Source organism: Nicotiana sylvestris, chromosome 12 (assembly GCF_000393655.2).
Source record: "Nicotiana sylvestris chromosome 12, ASM39365v2, whole genome shotgun sequence".
Taxonomy (NCBI): domain Eukaryota; kingdom Viridiplantae; phylum Streptophyta; class Magnoliopsida; order Solanales; family Solanaceae; genus Nicotiana; species Nicotiana sylvestris.
Genome location: NC_091068.1, coordinates 60,423,796 through 60,435,833, shown reverse-complemented (window position 1 = coordinate 60,435,833; position 12,038 = coordinate 60,423,796).

The following is a 12,038-nucleotide window of genomic DNA, read 5'->3' as shown; positions in this document are numbered from 1 at the left end:
TCGGGGTAGATTGCTACGGCTAAAAAGATAAGAAAGGCAGAGTCAGATGTATAAAGAAAAGTTACCAAGAAATGGCAATGGCACCATGTCCACTTATGCCCAACGTTCCATTTCTCAGGGAATGACATTTTTTCCGCTGGAATCAGATCAGACGTCCTCACTCAGATGAATCAGCTTAACCACCCATCATTCCCCAACTCCTCGGTAGGGGTAAAAAGGGACCTCAAGGCTCGACAGCGAAGCTTGACTAAGCCTCCGCGAAGTAGACGAGGACTATACATCCGGATTAAATGGTTCAGGGTGAAGGGTATTCCCTCTATCATGCTCGAATAATGCCTGATCATATAAACCATGTGCCAAAACGAAGGGTGGACTTGACCTAGAGTTACCTGGTAACTCCGGCAGAAGTCGAGAATCACGGGGTCGATCAGGGGCGAGGATGGCCCCAAATAGAATGGGTAGGTATACACACTTAGAAAGCCGGCTTTATGAGCCGTAATATCTTCATCCCGAGTGGGAATATCTACAAGCACGGTATCTCCCCCAGCAACAGTCTGCCTTCACACTTTTGATGTCCATTATAGAGCTGATATACCGAGTTACAAGCTCACCGCACCCTGACTTCGAGGAGGGTCTCTCGACTCTAAAATCGGAGGTCTCACAACAGGTCTCGGAATGCACTCCTTGGCATGGGGGGGAGTAGCCACCTTGCCTCGAGAGAAAAGCGAGGAGGATGAGCCCGTAGCCTCCTGGGAAGCAGAAGTGGAAATATTCGTCATCCTTGGGGAAATATGAGGAAAGAAGAAAAAAGGGTTTTGCGTCCCTATAAAAGAGTGAGAACGAGGGGAAACAGACCTCACTAAGGGTTTTTGAACACAAGATGGAATCTAGAAAGGAAGAAATGAGTATTTATTAAAGCATCATGGGTTTATTAAAGGAAGCCAACCGTCGCAGTCGATGCTGAAATCTGCAGGAACGGTGCACGTACCGCGCCTTGATACCTTGTATCAGTTCGCAAGGGCACTAGAGGAAGCGGGGTTCAAAACCGTTTCTTATCGTTTCTCGTCGCCTTCACTCTAAGAAATACGAAGACTATCTGTATACGGCAAATTCGGGGGCCTATTTTCCCCGTCATAAAACCATCTCGCGGTCATGCCCCTCGAAGCTCGAAGCCGAGGTGAAGACTCATCCTCGAGGCTCGATATATATCGGTCCAAAGGATATCATATTCTAACAAGTACAACAAGCCACGACAGGCGAGAGGGAAGTTCCCAAGGCATGCAGCTTAACCTGACATGGTTGGTCTATCTGGGGCCTATTTTCAAGACGTCATGTCTATCCATCCTATCTTTATACCTTTACGATTAACACATTCTGTACCATAGCGGATTCCTCTACTATATAAAGGGGATCCACATTACTTTGTAGACTCGACTGATGTTGCTCCATTTCTCCTCAAGTGCAATAGTCTCTCTCTCTCTCTCTCTCTCTCTCTCTTTTCTTACTTGTTTGTTCTAACTAGCCCGAGGTTACCTTAATATCCATCGTTTTCTTACTTGCTCTTCATCACATAGCTTAGTATTGGCCGTAAAGAGCCTTGTTTAATTATATCTTCAACTATTATCCCATCCCTGACTATCCCCGATAGCTCGAGCTCGACCCTGACCTTGACCCTGAGGTCTCCCATCGACCAGACCTTTAACCGGGCAGCAGGCCCCCCGGTTTGATTACTATCTCGTTTTAGCTTACATTTCGTCATTAAACTCCTTATTACTAGCATCAACTACTCTAAAAACTATCTCGGGAATAGATCATGTATTTTTAGAATCCATTTACAAATTTAATTGTTGTTACCATTTTCACGGTAAACACCAGTAATCAATCAAGAACTGGGGCTGAATTTTGAGAAGGATTCTCAAAATTCCGAAGAAGATTCAACAGGGTTCGCCATCCGCAAATGGTTAAAAGTCATCTACCAAACTGGGGCAGAATTTTGAGGAGGACCCTCAAAATTCCAACATAAGAAAGCTGCAATGCCTTTGGAATGTGTCACAGTTGCTAGTTCATCAAAAGTTACTTGATATATCAATACGCTTCCAAAATAATTCTATTTTTTATCAATGAATGCATATTTTTCGAAAATTCTATTTTTTATAACAGTCAGGTGCTACCTATAGGGGAACTCGAAAGGGGCTTCCAAAGCGGAGCAAAGCAAGGTCGTCAGACGAAGCAAGAACCAACCTTCCCTCATGAAAATTACGATTTTTTTTTTGAACGCAGACACATTTGAAGATAGCTTCGTACACAGAGCAGATTCAACATCCATCCGGTCATTAGACACTGAACATATCCTAGCTAAGATACTCTACCCTTATCTGTTATTTTCTCTTTGTATGAGTGTAATCCTTGACTCCATATTTGCATGAGTCTAATCTCTGACTTCATATCTGCAGGAGTCTAATCCTCGACTCCATATTTGCATGGGACTAAGCCCTGTCCCGAATCTTGCATGACGCTAAGCCCTACCTCTATTTTTCATAAGGCTAAGCACTGCCTTCTCCTAGCATGAGACTAATCTCTGTCTCCAATCTTGCATGAGTCTAATCCTTGACTCCATATTTGCATGTGTCTTAGCCCTGACTCCATATTTACATGAGTCTAAGCCCTGACTCCATATTTGCATGAGTATAATCTCTGACTCTATATTTGCATGAGTCTAATCCTTGACTCTATATTTGCATGAGTCTAATCTCTGACCCCATATCTGCATAAGGCTAAGTTCTGCCTTCTATTTGTATGGGACTAAGCCCTGTCCAGAATCTTGCATGAGGCTAAGCCCTGCCTCCATTCTACATAAGGCTAAGCACTGCCTTCTCTTTGCATGAGACTAAGCTCTGTCTCCAATCTTGCATGAGTCTAATCCTTGACTCCATATTTGCATGAGTCTAAGCCCCGACTCCATATTTGCATGAGTCTAATCCCGGACTCCATATTTGCATAAGGCCAAGCGCTGCCTTCTCTCTGCATGAGTCTAAGCCCTGACTCCATACTTGCATAAGGCTAATCCTTGCCTCCCCATTTGCATAAGGCTAATCCTTGCCTCCCCACTTACACGGGACTAAGCATTGTCCCTCTTTGCACCAATATTGCTCTATTTTTCTACTGCTGTCTACTTGCTTTCCAATCGGGCTAAGCTCTGCCCTCTACTTTGCAAGACCAAACCTTGTCTTGTTACATCATATTATTGCATATTATGGGCTGAAACATTGCTAATCTATCCAAAGGCATCATAGTCTAAAGGCACCATCCTCATAGCCGGAAGACACCATGCCATTGCCTGAGGATCTCTCGAACTTGCATATCATTATTCAAAGACGTCATGGTCCGGAGGCACCATTTTCATGGCATGAGAACATCATTTGATGGCCTGCGAATCCCTCACTAAATAATTCATGGCCCAAGACGTCATGGTTCGAGGACGTCATCTTTAACCGTCCGAAGACAACCTTCATGGTCCAAAGGGAATTTCATCATGTTTAAATTTTTGCAAATACGTTTGTAGCATCTTTTATCTGCAGGTAACCAGCAAGCAACTGCTATCCTAGAAGGAGCAATCTCGCTCCAGTTCTCTCTAACCGTCCCGATCGTAGCCGCTTCCATATCTCGTGTCCGTTTTTACAATAATTTCATCGGCATATTTCGCAAGTGAATCCAGAACTAGACATGGCCTGATTCCTGTAAAACAAGGATATGTAGGAAACTCGGAAACTGGAGCTCGGCCTCTGTCTTTCAAAACATCTCATCCGGTCAAAATTGGCCATCATTTTTTTACCCGAAAACTCTTTCATCCTTCCCGGATAAAGAGGGGTAGTTGTTGATACCCAATTTTTCTCTATATATTTTAAATATGCATGAAATAAAAGATGATGACGGCAAAGTTTTGATGGGAGATGACCAGATTAAGAGGAGGTGGCAGACCTACTTTCATAAACTTCTAAGTGAAGAAGGGGATCAGGATATTATACTTGGGGAATCGAGGAATGCCGACAGTCACCATGAAGTAAGTAATTGTAGGGACATTGAGATCGATGAAGTCATGGAGGCAATGCGTAAGATGAGAAGGGGCAGAGCTACCGGGCCAGACGAAATTCCGGTTGAACTGTGGAGGTGTGTGGGTAGAGCAGGCTTGGAATGGCTTACTGCATTGTTTAGTGTTATATTCAAGACTAATAGGATGCCTGAAGAGTGGAGGTGGAGTACAATGGTCCCGTTGTATAAGAACAAAGGTGATGTCCAGAGCTGTAACAACTATAGGGGCATCAAATTACTAAGTCATACCATGAAAGTTTGGGAGAGAGTGGTAGAAATGAGAGTGCGAAGGACGGTGTCTATTTCAGACAACCAGTTCGGGTTCATGCCGGGGCGATCTACCACAGAAGCTATCCACCTTATTAGGAGGATGGTGGAACAGTACAGGGATAGGAAGAAGGATCTCCACATGGTGTTTATTGATCTGGAGAAAGCGTACGATAGGGTTCCTAGGGAGGTCTTATGGAGCTGCTTAGAGGATAAAGGGGTCCCGGTTGACTATATTAGGGTGATTAAAGACATGTATGCTGGAGCTAAGACTCGGGTTAGGACAGTAGGAGGCGACTCTGAACACTTTCCAGTTATTACGGGGTTGCACCAAGGGTCTGCGCTCAGCCCATTCCTATTTGCCCTGGTGATGGATGCACTGACTCATCATATTCAAGGGGAGGTGCCATGGTGCATGCTATTTGCTGATGACATTATTCTAATTGACGAGACACGAGGCGGCGTCAACGAGAGGCTAGAGATTTGGAGACATGCTCTTGAGTCTAAAGGTTTCAAGTTGAGCAGGACGAAGACGGAATACCTCGAGTGCAAATTTGGAGTTGAGCCGACGGAAGCGGGAGTTGAAGTGAGGCTTGACTCTCAAGTCATTCCCAAGAGGGGTAGTTTCAAGTACCTTGGATCGGTTATTCAGGGGATCGGGGAGATTGACGAGGATGTCACACACCGTATAGGGGTGGGGTGGATGAAGTGGAGGTTAGCGTCGGGAGTCTTGTGTGACAAGAAAGTGCCACCGTTACTAAAAGGTAAGTTTTATAGAGCAGTGGTTAGGCCTGCAATGTTATATGGAACTGAATGTTGGCCGGTAAAGAACTCACACATCCAGAAGATGAAAGTAGCAGAGATGAGGATGTTGAGGTGGATGTGCGGACATACAAGGATGGATAAGATTAGGAATGAATATATTCGAGAGAAGGTAGGCATGGCCCCAATGGAGGACAAGATGCGGGAAGTAAGACTCAGATGGTTCGGGCACATTCAGAGGAGGAGCACTGATGCACCGGTGAGGAGGTGTGAGCGACTGGTTGTAGTGGGCATGCGGAGAGGTAGAGGGCGACCTAAGAAGTATTGGGGAGAGGTGATCAGATAGGACATGGCGCGACATAGTATTACTGAGGACATGGCCCTTGACAGGAAATTATGGAGGTCGAGCATTAAGGTTGTAGGTTAGGGAAAAGTTGTGAATATTTCTATAGCACAATAGAGTGAGACTAGCTAGTTAGGAGTTAGACTAAGAATGTCATTGGTTGTCTATTGATGCAGGGCTTTACCTGCTAGTTTTACTATACCAGCCATCTATTTCGTATTTCGTATTTTGTATTTCATATCTCTTATATTGCTGTTATTTTATTATGCATTTTTATGGTACTAATATATCGGCTCCTATTACCTTTTTGAGCTGAGGGTCTCCTGGAAACAGTCTCTCTACCCTTTGGGGTAGGGGTAAGGTCTGCGTACATATTACCCTCCCCAGACCCCACTTGTGGGATTATACTGGGTCGTTGTTGTTTGTTGTATGCATATATATATATATATATATATATATATATATATATATATATATATATATATATATATATATATATATATATATATATATATATATATATATATATATATATATATATATATATATATATATATATATATATATATATATATATATATATATATATATATATATATATATATATATATATATATATATATATATATATATATATATATATATATATATATATATATATATATATATATATATATATATATATATATATATATATTGTTTTGACAATTCATTTATTTAATTTCTATACTTATGCTAAAATATGGCTACTGTGATATTTATGTATTTTTACAATTATATTTAGTATTTTTTAAGCTAAATTGCATATAATTGCAATGTTAGCCCATGTTAAGATATAATTATATTTTATATGCATAAAATTAGTTTCACTATTTTTAAAATGTCAATTATTTATTTTAAATCATTTTGGCACCTTAAATTACTTTCTAGATATTACTTATCATTTACTAAAATTAAAATAAGGAAAAACTGGCTATTTAAATAATAGCTAAATTTGGCTTTAAATTATATCCAAATCGAACCCCAATCCCAACCCAATTTTATAATTAAAAATTCGACCCACATCCTATTAACCCTTACCCAAACCCGGAACCTATCTACCCGTTTTAATCCTGACCGTTGATCTCCCAAATCAATGGTCCAAATAATTCCCTTCCTTTTTTTAACTCTAACCAACCCCCTAACCCTAATCACTTTTTTAATCCGTCGCCTTCAGATGCTCTCATCTCCCTCCTCTCTCTCAACCTAACCCTAATCACTTTCAATCGCCGCCTCCTTCTCTAGTCATCTCCGGCGCCACCCTTTCAACCCACACCTCCAATGGTCACTCCAGCGCCTTGCTCATCATCTCTAAGGCCCTCAAGGGTCCTGGGCCATGTCGATTTGGACTTAGGGTTTCTGATTCTGTTGTTCGAGGCTTCTCTGGTGGATTTTTGGCAAAATCACACCATGTGTGTTATGATTTATGAAGTTACAACATGTTCTTTCGATTTCTACTTAGTTTCCTTATGAAACCCTAACTCTTTTTTGGATCTTTCAGATCTATGTTATTTTCATGCTTTAAGCTTGTTTCCTTCTATGATTTTCTTATTCTCGAGCTTTCTTCTAAAAGATCCTCTATTCTAAACCGTTTTTACTTTCTTTGAAAACTAGGGTTTTCTCGAAGTTCTTTCTATACCTGTTTCAACCGATTTCTTTATGATTAAATCTTTTTCCCTTGTTTATTTTGACCGATTCTATGTTCCTACTGCTTTTTAACTCGACTCTGTTAAAAGCCCTAATTTTGTAAAGACTTTTCTTGCCTTGGTTCCGTGTGTTAGCATGATTTTCTTTGCCTTGGCTCTGTGTGTCAGCATGATTTTCTTTGCCTTGGTCTTGTTAATCTCTCGTGGTCACCATGCTTCGAATATCTTCTGCTGAATCTTTAGCCTACTTATATCACCTTTATATGACTGTGTTTGCTGATCTCTTGTTTCTTTCTGCCTATGTAATTGACCGTGTTTGTTTGCTACTTCTGCTCATTCGCCTCTATTTATATGTCGAAATATGCAGAATCATGACTCACCATGATTGATTCTGATTTTCCTTAACTATTGGTAATTGAAATATTTTCCTTCAAAGTCCTAGAATTCTACTCGTCTGTTTGAATTAACTGATTTCATTACCTTATTTACTATGGTACTTTGTTTTACTTAGTCTTTCCTTAATTGGGTCTTTTTGAATTTGGTCTTATTTGACTACTTTATGCCTACTAAACTCTGGCTCCTTTCCTTATTTAATCATGCACTGATTCTTCTTCCTGCCTTATATGGTACTGAATCTTTCTGTTTAATCTTAACTCCCTTAACTCAAAGGAAGTACTTCCTTGATTCTCTAATTGATTGATTTTGATTCTTAAATTAGTGTACTACAATGATTTTTACCTTATTCCACTACCTACTTTCAACTATAAATACTCTAAGTCTTTCACAAACAAGACACAGACACTTGGCTTTCAAAAAACTCCTCTCTTATTTAAAATCTCTGTTCTCCCTTCTTCCTTGTGTTATTTTGCTACTATTAGCCGGTTGCAAGCCAAGGCTAATCATTTGTGCTCTTGGTCCTTTCATTCTACTTACTTCTATTTTCACCGGTATGTCCTAGTTTAATTTAAAGCCTCAACAACAACATGTTTCTCTTCTTGTTTCAGTTTCTTTTATTTCTAGCCTGCTTTTACTTGTGGTTCTATTATGAAGTTTGTAGTTAGGCAGATTCCTCTCCCTTTAAATTCATGTATTCCCTTGTGTGATTCAAGCATGCCTGGACAATTGTTTTTAACCTACTGTGTGTTTACCATTCTTATGAGTCCCAAATCCCTACACCCCTATGTGTTTATATTCTCCCTGATTAGTTTGTGATTATGCCAGTTTCAATTAGTGCTGAACATGTCGAAACCATTCCAAATACCCTTGCCAGAGTTATATGTTTACAGTCAAATGCCTGTGTGTAAAGCCCCAAAAAATTTTGCTAAGTAATTTAAGATTTCGTGGAGCCAAGGTAGGCTAATTATTTTATTTTGTGTGCAAGTGAGGATTCATGATATAATGGATATCAATTGGATATGTTAATAAGCGCATAAGTCATATTATAAGTGATTTGAGGTCTAAGGAGAGGCCTAAGAATCAACAATGGATGGATAAAAGTTATAAAGTATGAGATGAGATTTGACAATAAGATGAGCAGTAATGAATAATCATTAAATCAGATTTATACATATAGGATAAGCAACATGAGTAACCTGGAGTTTGGTAGTAGACCTCAGTAACAATAAATCAAAGTAAAGGTATAGTATGTCCTACTTAGATGTAGTAAAGCTAATGACGCCTAGAGGGACAACTTGTCATAATTTTGTATGAGATTGGCTAAAAGCCGGAGGAAATAGGAAAGAAGGTATTGGTCTATAATCTACCCTTGATAACTTAACCTTTTATGTAACATTGTCGCTAGGGTTCACATTTCATCGAGGAATATCTGAAATGATTAGACTGATCCACCTGGGGCGATACCATGCTTTCATAACCATATCTCACAGCATCCCAATGTGATTCACCTTGCGTGGGTATTTTAATCCTGTCCAATTCATGAAATCCCTTTATTTTCTTTGTCAGATCATTACTCAATCGAAGGCCCAAACGTCATCCTTTATCTATCACAATTACACTGTCACAACCCAAATACCCCAGCCGTGATGGCGCCTATCACAGTACTAGGCAAGCCAACCCAACATTAACCACATTGAATTCTTTATGTAAAACCATTTTCTAAAATCGATAAAGTCTTAAAATTCTTCATGTGTAATATATAACTCAACAGAAATAAGCAAAAATCAGTATAAAATATAATAACACAGCCCGAATCCATTGTCACTAGTCATGAGCCTCTAAATACAAACCAAAACACTGTCTGAATAATACAAAATAGTCTAAAATAAAAATACTAAGATAGGAAGGAGGAAGGTAGGGCTGCGAACGCCGTGCAGCTATCTTGCGATCTCCGGAGAACTCTGAGAGTGCTGGAAGCTCTCACTCTAATGCTTGAGCACCTGGATCTGCACACAAGGTGCAGGGAGTAACGTGACTATGCCAACTTAGTAAGTAACTAAAGTAAATAAGATCTGAGTGTAGTGACGAGCAGTTAAAATCATATAAGAAATCTCAACAGAAATATAAAGTCAAAATCCACAGCTCAATAGCCAGTTATCTCGTAAAAACTTCAGTTTCGATTAAAAATCCATTGAAAGCATTTATTCAACATTTTTCCAATAGAGGCTCAGTATGAAAGAAGAGTGAAAGCAACAAAAAATCATAAACAAGCCCCTCGGTCAAGGTATCACTCATAAGGATAGCCTCTCGGGCAAGACTCTCAGTCACTCGTGACTCAACTCTCGTCAAACAATACTCACACTCAGCGCTCCGTCTCAATAAACATCTCATAATAATAATAATCGATGCGGCACTCAGCCCGATCCGTAATATATAGTCGACTATGCTCACTGGGGGTGTACAGACTCCGGAGGGGCTCCTACAACCCAAACGTCATGTCACAGCGGCGCGCAACCCGATCCAATATATATCGTTGTGGTGTGCAACCCGATCCATAATAGATATGAAATCCTCACCATTAGGTCCTAAACTTCTCTTTGTCATTAACCTCACGGCCACTCAGGCATATCAATGAAAAATCAGGGAACTCAGCCCAAACAGTTTTCATATATTAATAAATAGAGTGATGAAACCGTTTTAAAACAAATAACAGGTAAAACATGACTGAGGATATGCTTTCAAATCGAACAGAGTGAGGTAAGTAGTAAAAATACCCCTAAGGGTCTAAAAAGGTCGGCACAAGGCCACAAACACGGCGTACATCCCAACACATAGTATCAATCTCTAAAATACGGGATATCATAAGATTTCAAATCAAATACGGCTTAATAGCCGCTACAGTACAAACCAAGTCACAATCCCTACCGGTGCACCCCCACACGCTCGTCACCTAGCATGTGCGTCACCTCATTTATCAAAACAATACGAAATACTGGGATTTCATACCCTCAGGTCCAGATTTACAATGTGTATACGGTAGAAATCGACAGTTCAATTTTACGATCATCAAGGCATCTCGAGAATTTTCACTGATCGACTCCGAGGGTTCTTAGTGATCGACTTCGAGGTAGCGTAAGTAACAACTGGCCTCGAAGAAATGTAAATTAGTGGTCTCGGTGGATCAAGGTGAAGCTCCCAAGGCGCGTACATATAGCTGACAAAGCCTAGCGGACTAGTCCAAAAAATTAAATCAAGGCATTAAATGGATGTACCATCCCCATATCTTTGTAATCAATGCATCTGTACGATGTTGGGATTCCCCCTCATATATAAAGGGGATCCTTGTAATTTTGTAAGGATCTGTAGCATGAACATTCTCTCTTCTCTCTAACATATTCTTTTGATCTTATTACTTCATTTATTGCTTATATTTATTGTGTTCTATTTATTGTTCATCGTTTGTTGCCTATCTTGATCATAAAGAGACATCACGGTAGCTCTCATAAGGTGTTAGTCATCCCTCGATCGCTCTAAGCCGGTTACCCAACGCGACCTCGAGGCATTATAATCGACGGCTCGGTGCCCCGATCTCCAACTGTTCGATTTGATTGTCATACCGTTCCTAAGCTGTAATCTTAGCATCCATTGCTTAACAACTAGCATAAAAACAAATCACGTATTTTTAGAACCTTTTAATCAAATTTAATTGTTATTACTATTTTTATAGTAAACACAATGGTTACTTACCTCAACCAGATGAAATACTACTCCGTGATGCCCTTGTCTCTCGATTCGGTCTCAACTTGCGTTGAATCTATCCAAAATCAGAATCATAACATCAATATATGCTAAGGGAATGTAGCCCATGCAAAAATAATCAAATTACATCAAAAATACCGAAATTGGTCCAACCCGACCCCCGATCCCAGGACTCGAAATCCGATAAAAATCACACAAATAAAATCATTATCCTCCCACGAGTCTATTCATACCAAAAGCATCAAAATCGGACCTCAAATGACCCCTCAAATCCCCACTCAAAGCTCTCCAATATCAAGCCCTAATCCCTCAATTTTTTTCCTTAATTTCCACTAATACCATGATTAAACAATGGAAAAATGGTCATAAATACAAGTAATGAAGCTTAAGTGGCTTACCCAACTGATAACCTTCGATTTCCCTTGAAGAATCACTGCCCTAGCTCACTTCCCATCATCAAAAATGGAGAACTTAGCAAAAATTCGCGAAGAAAACCTTATATACTTTCTGAGCTAGGGATTTCGCACCCGCGGTCCTTTTTCCGCTTCTACGCTACCGCTTTTGCGATCAAACTACCGCTTCTGCTGTTTTCACTTAAATTCCTGGAACCGCACCTGCGACTTCTGGTCCTCTAGACCCAGGCCGCTTCTGCGACTTCCCCAACGCTTCTGCGATCACGCACCTGCGGTCCCCAATCTGCAGGTGCGGTTATGATAGGGGAAGCAACTTCAGCTGCT